Raw genomic sequence first — 11,935 nt, 5'->3', positions numbered from 1 at the left:
CACACACACATGCTGTATACACTACTACCGGTACACACACACAGACATATATAGACACAAACACACACACACACACACACACACACTACCACACGCACACCTTTATCTTGGGTGTTCATAAAGCCTTGCTTCCTGCTGTGGTTGATGTCCAGGCCTGTCCAGCACCCCGCTGACTTTCTTTAATTGCTGTGGCTGTAGCTCGCCCTCGCTCACACACTCCCTCACTCACTCACTCACTCACTCGCTCCTCTCTCCTTTCACCATCTCTCTCTCTCTGTCCTCTTTCTTTATCTCTGACCCTCTCTCACTCTCATCTCTATGTCTCTCTGTCATCCCTCTCTCTCTTTGTGTGTGTGTGTCTCCTTTTCCCTCTCTCTCTCTCTCTCTCTCTCTCTCTCTCTCTCTCTCTCTCTCTCTCTCTCTCTCTCTCTCTCTCTCTCTCTCTCTCTCTACCTCTCTCTCTCCGGTAGCTGAAGCAGCTGTCCTAGACACACTGGGCCTGTCTGAGATGTTTGTCTGCAAAGCAACAGACGATCAATACTCTCCCATTTAAAGGAGTCTAAGGTCACAGATAGTGTGAATTGTTTTGTTAGATAGTCAAAAGGTCAGGTAATAATTATTTTTTTTAACCGCTTCCCTTCTGGAATTGATCAGTTTCATCTCCTGGGCTGGGAGCCGGGGGGAAGACTGGCATGGACAGGGGCCTGGCTGCCTGCCTGCCGTGAGCCGGTTATCTGGTTATCTGGTTATCTTAACAGACAGCAGAAAGCTTAGGGTTAGCTCACGTACAGTGAGCTAATAGGTCGGTTGAGAGGTAGCCTAGTGTTTATGGTTTATGGGGCGGGAGGGAGGGGCAGGTGGAGGGGTTCTCATGTTGTTGTTTTGGTTTGTGCGTGTGTGTGTGTGTGTGTGTGTGTGGGACTGTGTGTGTGTGTGGGTGTGTGTGTGTGTGTTTGGTGTGTGTGTGTGTGAGAAAATGTGAAAAGGTGTGGTTGTGTGTGTGTGTGTGTGTGTGTGTGTGTGTGAGAGAGAAAGTGTGCGTGCGTGTGTGTGTGTGTGTGTGTTTGGTGTGTGTGTGTGTGTGTTTGGTGTGTGTGTGTGTGTGTGTGTGTGTGTGTGTGTTTGGTGTGTGTGTGTTTGGTGTGTGTGTGTGTGTGTGCGTGTGCGGGCGTGCGTGCGGCCAAGCAGAACACATTCTGATACATGAGCTGCAGGACTATGGGAAACATTGTCTAACACGTGTTCTCCCCCTCAGAGAACAGCTCGTTTCTAACAGTCGACATGACTCTGAGGTGATTTAAACGCTGCAGGCCCCCGGTCCTGACCTGTGTGTGTCCAGAAGGATGTGTAGCTGTCTGTGGTTGTCTGAGGACAGGGGTGGAGGAGAGAGTGAATGACAGTGAGTGAGTGAGAGTGAGGGAGGGAGAGTAATCAACTTATCTCACATGATTAGGTTGCTTTGATCTGGACTAGCATAGCAGTGATTTTAACCTGTAATGTCTTCATATTCAACCCTAACAAGCCTTCACGTGTGTTTATTACCTCACGTAATAACTCGCATGCGCCCAGGCCTCAGATTCCTAATGTCATTTGTATTTCATTTATATGAAAACAAAAATAATTCCATCTCTAATATAGGTCATGTTTTTTTTTTGTGTATTATTATTTATTTTTTCTTCCTCCTTCCTTCAAACAAATCCATAATTTTAATTTAAAAAGTTATTTTATTTGATTGGAGTTGCCTGCTCACACAGAGTCAATCAGTGGCGTGCCTGGCCCCGCGGTGGTCGATAGCGGTGATGTGTGTGGGTGTGGGTGTGTGTGTGTGAGTGTGTGTGTGTGTGCGTGCGTTTGCAGACAAGCATATTTTGGGAGTCCTAATGAATTGCACCTGTATTGATCTCCATGGGAAATGTTCGTATGATACAGAAATAATATTAGAGAGGAGGCAGGCAGAGAGGGGAGGGTGGTGGTGGTGGTGGTGGGGGAGAGCGAGCGGGGTGTTGTAGTTACATAGGGGGTGGAAGGGGCGTGGAGGTGGAGGAGGTGGATGCGGGCGGGGGATAGAAGGATCAAGATTGGGTATTGACGGAAGGGGGCTCGGGTGACTGAGCGTCGAGAGCTTGAAATAAAGCCGGCGAGCGCGCTCAGTCATTACGGCGCAGAGCCGTGGCCCCCGCTCAACCTTGAGCCCAGTCGATAACCTATTATAACCATGCAGATTGTGGCCAAATCGCACGGCTGACATATTGGTATTATATTCATGCTGCAGCCACTGGGTGATACATCATTATCAGAGCTACAGCAACATTATGCATTATGCTGCTGCGTTGTTTAGTGTATGCTCGGGGGGTGGGGGGGGGGGGGGACATTTGGAGAGGTTGGGGGGCATGGGGCACAGATGGGGCACCCTGAACACTTTTCGGTGTCACAAAGCTCCTGTGTCATCTCTCTTTCTCTCTCTCTCTCTGTCTATATCTCTTTCTTTCTCTCCCTCTCTCTCTCTCTCTGTCACTGTCTCTCACTCTATCTCACTATCTCTATATCTCTTTCTTTCTCTCTCTCTCTCCCTCTCTCTCTCTCTCTCTCTCTCACCCACCCTCTCTCCCTCTCACCCTCTCTCTCTCTCCCTCTCTCTCTCTCTCTCTCTGGGTTGCCAGGTCATTTAGTCGCCGTGACATTCAGCGGCGTGTCGCGGCTTGCGGCGCACGGCGGCGGAGGGGGGATGATGATGTAATCGGGGCTAAAAGCTGTGTAAACTCTCAGGTGACCTTGGCTCCAGGTCTGTCAATAAGGGGCCACGGAGAGAGAACAGAGAGGGGGTTTGTGGGGGATCTCGGCACAGCGCCCATGTCTGTCTGTGATAGTGGATAGCTCTCTGTTACAGACAGGCAGCTGTGATAACCTCCGAACCTCCGCCGCCCCCCCCCCCACCTTCCCCTCAACCAGTAGGTTAACTCCACCCCTCTCTGCTCCGCGTGTAGGTAGGAGAGGTCTCCATAAACACAGGCGACAAACAGAGTGTTATTGATTGGTGGAGGTTGGAGAGATGGCGGTTGTCAGGGTGGTGGTGGTGGGGGTGTCCGGGGTCGGTTGGGGCTGGGGGGGGGGGATCTGGCAGGGACCAGGGGCCGAGATAGCACTGTTGATCCTGGTCTCAGGAGCCTGTCACTCTCTAAGTGCCTCTGCTCTTTGATCTCCCTGGCTTTGACCCCCGCTGGAGGACCAGGTCAAACTCTCCACCGTGACCTCTGACCTTCCTACGCACACACACAATCACACACACACACACACACACACACTAACCAAAACAACAACATCTCTCTGTCTCACACACTCAACACTCTCTCTCTCACACACACACAAACACACACACTTTCTCTCTCACACACACACAACCACACTTTTTCACACACAACCACACACACACTTTCTCTGACACACACACACAACCACACTTTTTCACACACACACACACACACACACACAAACACATACACAATGTGTTATCCTACTCTCCATCCACACCTACAGTATAAACCCGCCAGAGGCCTGAATCCTTGAGCCATAATGTCGACTAGACGTCTCCACACAACATTGTGCGGAAACACTTGATTGTCGAAATCTTCCCCAGCAGGCCTTAGGAGGGCGGAAAGGCAGAGAGCAACGGACTCCAAAACCACCGCCAACCCCCCCCACCAACCCCCCCCCCCCCCCCCCACGCCCTCCGCCAAGCCTTGCCAAACCACACCACACACCACTAGGCTCTCTCTCTCTGCGAGGCATCCTAAAATACACAAATTTGTTCCACCAAGTTTGCCGATGGCTCGCAGATGGCCAGCGATTAATCAGGGAGGTAACTGTGAAGTAGTTTGCAATTAAGACCGGGGAGCTCTGAAGCATGCTAATTGAATCAGAAAATCAGAGAGACACCGACGCTGGTAATTCGCCGGCTTTCCCGGTTGCAGCAGGTGCCAGCCCGCTCAGCTGTGGAACAAGGTATTTAAGTCACATTAGCCGGGAATAAAAATATTCCTTGATATGGAACAGTCAGATTTTCTGCTCGTTTTCACCCAACCGATGTCATCGGCGCCGCCCGCCATCCGGGGGCCCGGGCTGCCTCGCGGCACAATTACGGCAGCACGCCGGCACGCAGGAAATAGGAGTCTCTCTATGCGACGCGTAGACGCACTGCTAGCGCTACCGCCGCCACCACCCCGGAAAACAATGAGGGATTCTGGGGGAGGGAAAAAATAATAATTAATATACTGTGTATATATATATATATATATATATATACAGTATATTGCAGGAAGTGTCAACTCATTAGCAGTCCCGTGGATGAGGGAGAGAGACGTGTGTGTGTGTGTGTGTGTGTGTGTGTGTGTGTGTGTGTGTGTGTGTGTGTGTGTGTGTGTGTGTGTGTGTGTGTGTGTGTGAGAGAGAGAGAGAGAGAGAGAGTCCCTTTGTTTCACATCACCTACACATACTAATGCCTCTCAGAACCATAATATTGGGGGCTTCTCCGTGTTGTCCATTCACAGGGAAAGTGTGTGTGTGTGTGCGTGCGTGTACAGGCGTGTGTACATGTGTACATGTGTGAGTCTACATGTGTGAGTGGAGCGTGTAAGGATGTGTTTTCAATAAGCCAGACACCTACAGTATATCTTATATCGTATATAGGTGTGTGTGTGTGCGTGCGTGTGTGTGTGTGTGTGTGTGTAAAATCGCTGCCTGCCTGCAGAGATGAGAGTGAGCTTTGAGGCAGTTTTACAGTGTTGCCACCAAGGTCTGTTTACCATGTCAAACCCCACCCTCTCACCTCCCCGGCCCCCTGGGCTTCCACTGCACCGACGTCTCTGACAAACATGAAAAAGTGGAGAGAAATTAAAAATTGATCACTTCTGGGGTGAGGGGGCGGGGTGGAGGGGGGGGGGGGGGGGGGGTGTCAGCACCTCAGCTCATTGGCTCCGAGAACATCCCTTTTGTGTGGAGGTTGCAACAGCGAAGTTAGTTCTTTCAGGTCTTTCTGTCGGAGAGAGGGAGAGGGAGTTGTACGCGGGAGATTGAGATGCGAGTGAGAGGAGGAGAGAGAGAGAGAGAGAAGGAGAGAGAGAGAGATGTGGAGGTAGATGGAGAGAATTCCCCACGCTCCTCGTGCAGATCTTGCTTTAAAGCTGCTGCTGCTGTGTGCCAGACGTACTGTTGGAGCAGCAAGGGCAGGGTGAACACACACACACACACACACACACACAAAGCCCCCCAGCCCTCCTCAACATTCTGATCCTGCCCTCGCCCTGCTAACTCTGATATCTTCATTACTGCTGCCTGGACTGGCTCGCTGGATTGTGTACACACACACGCACACACACACACCACACACACACAGTAAGCACAACTCACACACACACACACACACAATGGCACACGCACACACACACACACACACACACAGCCAGCACAACTCACACACACACACACACAGCCAGCACAACTCACACACACAGACACACACATACATACATACAAACACACACTCAATATACAAGGTCTCACATAGTTCTGTTGTGTGTTTGTTCATGCAACCAGGGCGGTTGTTCCTTGTGCATGTGGTGTGTGTATTGATCTGCGTCTGTCTGTGAATGTCTGTGTTATTCTCTCTGTAACAGCACAAATCTAAGAGGATGGAATGAGGTCTGCAGCTGATGAGAGAACCTGGCTGATATAAACCAATGTCATGCATTGATTTTCCTGATAATGAGTTCCTAGAGCTACAGACAGACACACACACACACACACACACACACAAATACACACACACAAATACACTTACACACACAAACACACACATACACAGACACACACAGTCAGTCACACACACACACACGCACACATATACACACACACACCCAGGCACACACACACACACACACACACACACACACACACACAAACAATCACACACCCACATCCAAATTTCAGTGAGACTGGTTTGTAAGCCAAACAAATGTTTCACTGCTCTGACCACCGTCTGATCTCAGCTTGACACAGACAGTCTTCTACATTACTCCCAAATTAGTGTTGGAGAGCCCACCCACAGCAGAGAGCCCCCCCACAGTGACACACACACACACACACACACACACACGCACACACACACATCTGACTTCTATTCTCCTACTGACTTCTATTCTATTAACATTACTGTTTTTTTTTTTCGTCTGTGTAAATTTGGTCTTGGTTTTTCCCCCTCGTGTTATGAATGAAGACCCATGTGTGTCTGAAGTAGAGAGCGTATTTACATAGTGGTGTTAGGAGCCACTGGGAGGTTCGGGGGTTTAGTCAACTGCTCATGTGGATCTTGGCGGCGGATCTCATGGTTTACCCACTGACTGTCTGGCACGATGTCACCCTTCCCTTCCCTTCCCTTCCCTTCCCTTCTCCAGCCAATCCCGTCCAAGTATCTCTTTGTTCTCGTCTCTTTCCTAGCCAATCCTGTTCAAGTCTCCGCCTTCTCTTCCCTTCTCCAGCCAATCCTGTTCAAGTCTCCGCCTTCTCTTCCCTTCCCTAGCCAATCCTGGCCAAGTCTCTGTCCGTTCTCTTCCCTTCCCCAGCCTTCCTTTGTGTTGAGGGGGTAGTGAACGAGGGCAGAGGGAACCAGGAGAGGGAACAAGGGCAGATCGGAAGGGGGGGGGACAACTTTCCGGAATGGAACGTAGCCCCACTCTCCCCCCTCCTGACCCCTTTTCACAGCCGGCAGGAGCTTTTCACAATCTCAGTTTTGGCCTCGGGCCCAAACAACGCAGACAACACAGATATACAGGACCTGGCCTGGCCCGGTCCGGAACCAGACCGCCCCATCCCACCCATCCCGGCCAACCCGGCCAACTGGCTGAACTCACCCTGTGAACTCTCATCTGGGGTGAACTGGTGTCCCTTCACTACCTGACCAACCTGCTGGGACTGGGATCACTGTGTACTGGGTACAGTGTGTCTCCAATTCTGAATGTGTCTCAAAAAAATGAAAGAATCCTTCTTCTAGCATAGTGACTGCCAATGGCCCCTGGTTTTGGCATAGAACTATTTCTTAGTATGACTGATAGATAGACTTTTCACTTATTTAGACAAATATATTTGTTGTAAGTCGCCTTGGATAAAGGCATCTGCTAAATGCCAAACATGTAATTTAAAAGAATGACCATTCTAGTCACCATGGCCTTGCCTGAACCCTTCCTCCTACAATACTACGTATATGCTTGACTTATTGAATTAACATTACTGGTGGATCTTCATTTGTGTTAATGAGATCTAGATTGTTCCGGCTTGTGTTCTGAATGAAGACTCATTTGTGTGTAAAGCGTATTTACTTAGCAGAGTTACGAGCCACTGGGAGGTCAGTGGTTTAAGGAACTGCTCATCTATGGGGATACCAGTAGAATAAAGATGTGGATGTTGGCGTAGGATCTCATGGTTTACCCACCGTCTGGCACACTCTCACCCTTCCCTTCCCCTCTCTTCCCTTCAACGGCCAATCCTGTCCCAGTCTCTCTCCATTCTCTTCCCTTCTCTATCCATCCTGTCCAAGACTCCACCTTCCATTCCCTTCTCTACACTGCAGAAAGTCAGCTCTCAAAAACAACAAGAAAAATCTATAAAATGGGCGAAATATTACTTAAAATTATCTGCCAGGAAACAGGAACATTTCTTAAAACAAGTAAAAATAGACTAAAAACGTTTTAGTACATTTGTCTGGATACAAAGACTTTAAGAATGATTTTCAATATGTAGTTAAAATGTCCTTAAATTTAGCAAATGCTAGTGCCATCATCTCGAAATAAGGCTATATGTTTACGAAAAAAATATTTAAACCAGTACAGCTACACTAAAAACAAGTATATTTGTCTGGATACAAAGAAAGGATTTAAGAATTATTGATTGTTTGTTATTAAAATGTGCTTGAATTTAGCATCCAATGCTATTGCAATCATCTTGAAATAATACCCTGTAATTTCCTTAGACAAATAGCAGGTTGTGCTTAAAATAAATAATCCTGACTAAGATAAATGTACTTGTACTACTACTAAAAACAAGATGGACTTGTTGAAAGGAAGAATGAATCTCATTTATTTTCACTTCTTTATTGAGGACTCAATATAGTACAGTATATCCACATAAGGGCAGAACAAAGAATGCAAAAACAACAACAACAAAGGCCATTGGTACAAACGTAACAGTACTGTAAATCTTCGCATAATAACACAATACACACAGTAATTAACTTTTCCCACTCTGCAATTGACTTTTTATATGAAAAGTCATGAATCGTGGATGGCATCTGAGGTCGTGGATGGCGTCCTAGAGAACCTCTGTCTGCAGCAGAGGGTAAAGTGTCGCAACGCACTCAGGATATGGAATAACACACCCTGAGTCCTGTAAGCAAGCAAACAGGCGACTTAAAGGAGACTGGAGGATCTTCAAGCTCTGGTTTATCCGTGTTTGCTGAGCTCTGCTAACCAACCGCTAACTACCAGCAATCTCTCTTTGGCGTGTGTGCACATGCGTAGTGGCTGAGATTACTTCAACATAAAGTTCCTCACGTGCAGTGGTTAGAACAACGCCGCATTCGTACTGAGCCGAAAAGACCCATACCGACAATGTTCATACACTTTTCATATCTGGGGAACACACTATGAGTCATTTGAACTGTATACCAAGATAGTATTTGACTTGTAAATAAGTTTAAGTGTAAACCAGCTTTCCAGCATCCACTAACTCAGTGGCCTGTACAAGTTGTGGGACCTCAACCTGACAAGCCCTGACGTTTCTATCAAAGCATATACCCAGGGTACACTGCCTGACTGGATCCATTCAGTTCCAGAAGGCGCTCCCCTCCGATCTCCCCTAGTTCTTTCCCCTGGTTCCCTCTGGCCTCGACTCCTCCCCCTCACGGATCTGATTGGGCGAGCATGATGGTGAAAACAGGGCGGAGCCCCGGAGATGGTCTATACTAGAGATATGCAACTCCCTTGATTTACGATTTGGTTTGATGATATGGTGGCGGAGTGAACCGGCTTCCTTTAAAGCTGCTTTGTCGGAGTTATGTGATGTAGCTTACGAGCCTTACGGTCCTGTCAGATCTGGGAGGGGAGGGGAGTGACCGAGGCCAGAGGGAAGGAGGCGAGTGAACAGGGACAGATCGGAAGGGGGGGGGGGGGGGGACAACTTTTCGGAATGGAACGTAGCCCCGCTCTCCCCGTCCTGACCCCTTCTCACAGCCAGCATGAGGAGCTTTTCACAATCTCAGTTTTGGCCTCGGGCCCAAACAACGCAGACAACACAGACACACACAGGACCCCAGCCTGGTCCGGACCAGCCCACCCCCATCCCGCCCGACCCGCCCCCTCCCCCGGCTGTACGACTGAACTTCCCCCGCGAACTCTCGACCTTCTCCCTCGGCGAAAGCTCCAGCTATTTCCAGTCAGGGTTTTTTTGTCGTTGTTGTTGTTGTTTTTTTTCTTTCTTTTTTTTTAGACAAGCTTCTATATTCAGCAGATGCTCTTATGCAGAAGCAATAAGTAGACACGTCTAAGAGCGGCCTGTCTGGCGCACAGGGGCCGCCGCCGAACAATAGCGCTATAAAACCCGGGGGCCGTTTGCCAGCCGCGCGGCGTGTGTTAAAGCTGAGCATATCTATAAGTCGGACAGGACCGGAGCAACCTTCCCAGAGCAGCCTTCCCAGAGAGGATGGAAAGCGACCGGGTTCATTTGCCGCCGCTTTTCTCTTTTGTCCACCGTTAAGCGTGTCTGTTGGCATCGGCCCCCCGGGCCAGGAGCGTTAACAGTCACAGGCAAGCCGATGACTTGAGCCTGGGGAGGAGAAAACCTCTGGTTTCCTCTCTACACACACACACACACACACCACCACCCCCTCTCACCACTTATTTTCTCCCTGGAGTATCAGGAGTTACAGTAATACGATTGGGTCTTAACCAGGCTAAACTCACAGCCTCGCTGTAGGGTGCCGGTCACAGTGCACCCCTGAGGTCTTTACTGTCCTGCCCCCCTGCAGCTTATAGCTCCAAGTCTTCAGGGGTTGGGAAAAGGTCAGTGTGTGTGTGTGTGTGCGTATGTGCGTATGTGCCTGCGTATGTGTGTGTTTGTGTGTGCGTGCATGCATGCGGGTGTTTGTGTGCGCGCACGTTCGAGTTAGCAGGTCGTATGGTAGTAGAGTAGAGTAGAGTTGTGGTGTAGCGTGGACACACAGGGTGAGGCGTGTAGCGGCGTTGTGAGGGAGGGGACGTGGGGACGTGGGGGGGGGGGGGTTGTTGTGAGTGTGGCGGGGGGTGGGGCGCCCAGCGTGGGACAGGCAGGGCAGGTAACCTTAGCCTCTGGAGCTGACCTGGTTATAGACCAGCACGGCACGGAGGTGATGACAGCTCTTAAGTGCACCCCCGACTCTCCCACCACACACACACACACACTCACACACTCACACACTCACACACACACACACACACACACACACACACCCTCTGACTCTCCCACCATGTCTCGGAATGTCATCTGAGTAGAGAGAGCAAGTGGTAAACGTGTCATCATCTCAGGTCCTCACTCTGTTCAGAGGGAAAGGACAAGTCCACTCTGACACGGTCACATGTACAACAGCTCTGGTGACAAAGTGACGTGATCACAGAAAACAAAAAAAGAAAATGGAGCTTTTCTGATCTGGTCGTCGGGGGCCTCAGTATTTCAACTATTTCACGTATTTCCAACTTTTTAATCTAGATCAGAATGATCCGGATTGTTTTCTTTTCGCATTCCAGGATCAGATCTGTCCAGCCTGATTTTGAGGTGGATAGGGAGAATCAGCAACTCGATCTGATCCCAGATCAGCAGAAAAGAATGAACGTTTAGAGATACTTTAGGCCGTTTCTACTGGGGACATAATGAGTCAGCTAGTCGTTTTAAATACCTAGCATGTTGATCTCCATCAAGACCGTCAGTGTTAATGCCACTACTGTGTGGAAAGCACATGTGATGATTATTTGAGTGTGTGTGTGTGTGTGCATTTGTGCATGTGCTTGTGAGCTTACGTGCGTGCATGCGTGTTTGAATGTCCATTTCTGTGTGTGTAGATGTGTACTTGCGTAGCGTGCATGCGTGCATGTATCTTTGCTAGTGTGTGTGTGCGCATCTGTGTGTGTGTGCGCGTGTGTGTGTTCACGTGTGTGTGTGTGTGTGTGTTGCAGCTTTGTGGCACTGTGCCTCTTCCGAGAGGCCCATCACACTGCAGATGACCCTGGTGAGCAGGCCTGGCCCTTCTAACTGCAGGCACCCTGATGCAACCCGCTGTAAATACATTAAACCAATCCCTAGAGGGAGGAAGCTGCTTATCCACCCTGCCTGCCTGCCTGCCTCCCTCCCAGCCTCCCAGCCTGCCTTGCTCTCTGCTACTACGGCTCACACACACACACACACACACACACCTGCCCCTCTCTCTCTCTCCCCTACTATCCCTCTCTCTCTCTCTCTCTCTCTCTCTCTCTCTCTCTCTCTCTCTCTCCCTCCCTCCCTCTCTCTTTCCCTCTATCCCCTATCCTATTCTCGCCATTTCACTGTAATCCCAGTTTTTTCTCTTCTTTCTCCTCTCTCTCTCCCTCTCTCCCTGCTCTGCTTTCATCTCCCACCCCCCCTCCCAACCCCATACACCCCCCCCCTAACCCACCACCACCCTCTCTACCTCTGTCTGAACCTCCGTGGCCCTTCCCGGGGTTCTCACTAAGCTGAGTGTGAGTACCAGAGTGAACTCTGGGTACTCACCACCCACCCACCCACAGATGTACAGTACCACCACCACCACCACCCGCCGCCCTCCTCCTCCCCCCTGCCCACCGATGGGACCTAATCCCCCCCCACCCTCCACCCTCCCCCAAAC

The sequence above is a fragment of the Nansenia antarctica genome, assembly GCF_963989245.1.
Source record: "Nansenia antarctica genome assembly, contig: SCAFFOLD_270, whole genome shotgun sequence".
NCBI classification, from domain to species: domain Eukaryota; kingdom Metazoa; phylum Chordata; class Actinopteri; order Argentiniformes; family Microstomatidae; genus Nansenia; species Nansenia antarctica.
Note: the sequence above shows the minus strand (reverse complement) of the source record.